This window comes from Cibotium barometz, chromosome 11 (assembly GCF_041138505.1).
Source record: "Cibotium barometz isolate CiBa-2024 chromosome 11, ASM4113850v1, whole genome shotgun sequence".
Lineage (NCBI taxonomy): Eukaryota > Viridiplantae > Streptophyta > Polypodiopsida > Cyatheales > Cibotiaceae > Cibotium > Cibotium barometz.
Genome location: NC_141056.1, coordinates 34,932,982 through 34,934,889, shown reverse-complemented (window position 1 = coordinate 34,934,889; position 1,908 = coordinate 34,932,982).

Here is a 1,908-nt window from a genome sequence, read left to right as displayed (position 1 = left end):
ATCTACATATTTGAATTTTTAAACCTCTCTAAAGCATTAAATCAGATTTTCCCTTTGATTTGAGCGGTCAAATTGTTAATCCAAAACATGGTATAAATCTACATGAGCATTGCTTGGGACAATGGTAATTTTTGAGCTTGTATGCGTTATATAATTCATTAATCATGGCCATAAATCGCTTGTAGAAGGGCAAGACACTGGCCATTGAGATAAGGCTTAGACTCGCTTATGCATTATCTTTTGAAAGGGATGGACATTATCATCATCATATAAGGCTTTATGAACACATTAAGAAAATGATTTATTTTTGCCTACATAGATTTCAAAACACAATGAAATCAAAGATGAAGAAGATCAAGAGCTACATCGACATGAAGAAGATCAAGAGCTACATCGATAAGATCAAGAAGGAAGAATCTTCAAGCAAGAAAAAGATCAAGAGCTACATCAAAAAGATCAAGAGCTATATCAACAAGATCAAGAGCTACATCGACAACAAGAAGAAGATCAAGAGCTACATCAACGAGATCAAGATCTACATCGATAAGATTAAGAAGGAAGCATCTTTGAGCAAGGAAGAAGATTAAGAAGGAAGCATCTTTGAGCAAGGAAGAAGGTTCCTCAACCGAGGCTAACCACACTGAAGACCATTGGGTTTCTTAGACTAGCTAGGACCCACCTATAGTCACCCCTCTTATCCTAAGTGAATTATAATCATAACTAGAAGTCTAGCATCTATTAACTGGCATTGTAAACCTCCATGAGCAAGATCTATGGGCACTAAATTGCCATCATAACTAGCATTGTAAATAGTAACTAGAGCTAGCATTGACATCATAGACGTAGCCATGGTATTATGTTGAGGGAAGGTGTTGAAATAATACACCAAAATATCATACATGTGACATTGGGGATATGGGCATATGGGCATATGGTTCATTGGGGATATGGGCATATGGTTCATAGGTCGCATATGGTTCATAGGTCTTATAGCCACCATTTATATGGTGTAGAATGGTCAAAGGAGGATCCATATTAGGATATTCTAGGTGCCTATTGTAAGTGGAGAAGGATCTTGGTTGGCCTATTGTAAGTGGAGAAAGATCTTGGTTGCCCTGTTTGTAAGTGGAGGAGCATCCATATTGGCATATTCTAGGTGCCTATTGTGTTGTAAAGAGTGGAGAAGGATCTTGGTTGCCCTCGAAACTAGGCAAGTGGGGGCTGACTTTTAGAAGATGGTTGAGAGATTCTAGAAGGGATCATGTCTTAATCTCATCCTTAATCCATTTGTATTGCTGCCTATATAAAGGCACACATCTAATGGAAGAGATACATCTCTCACTTTCGCATCATCATGCTACTGTTAATTATGCTTGTCTCATTAACCCTAATCCCATGTCTCCTTTTACTTAGTCTAATGATGCCTTCACCCCCATGAGTCTAATATCCATTTGGGATCCACCATGAAATCCAATAATCTACATATAAAAGGGTAAGTAACCCTTGAAGATAGATTTAAAAATGGGGAAGGCTCATCCAAAGGGTCAAGACATTCTTAAAAATGAATCTGATACAACTATCTGGACCATTTTGGTCAACATTTGCAAATGTTGCAACAACAAGTTGGACATTGAAGATAGATTTAAAAATGGGGAAGGCTCATCCAAAGGGTCAAGACATTCTTAAAAATGAATTTGATACAACTATCTGGACCATTTTGGTCAACATTTGCAAATGTTGCAACAAGTTGGACATTGAAGATGAGAACCTAGAAAAATGAGCCATTCCTAGATCCTTTATGACTCTAAGGGACTATGGAGGGATACTTCAACAATGGTAGCAAGCTAAAACACTACTATGGGCATCTCCTCCAAGATATGGACTATCAAAGTCCACAATAAAAAGGAG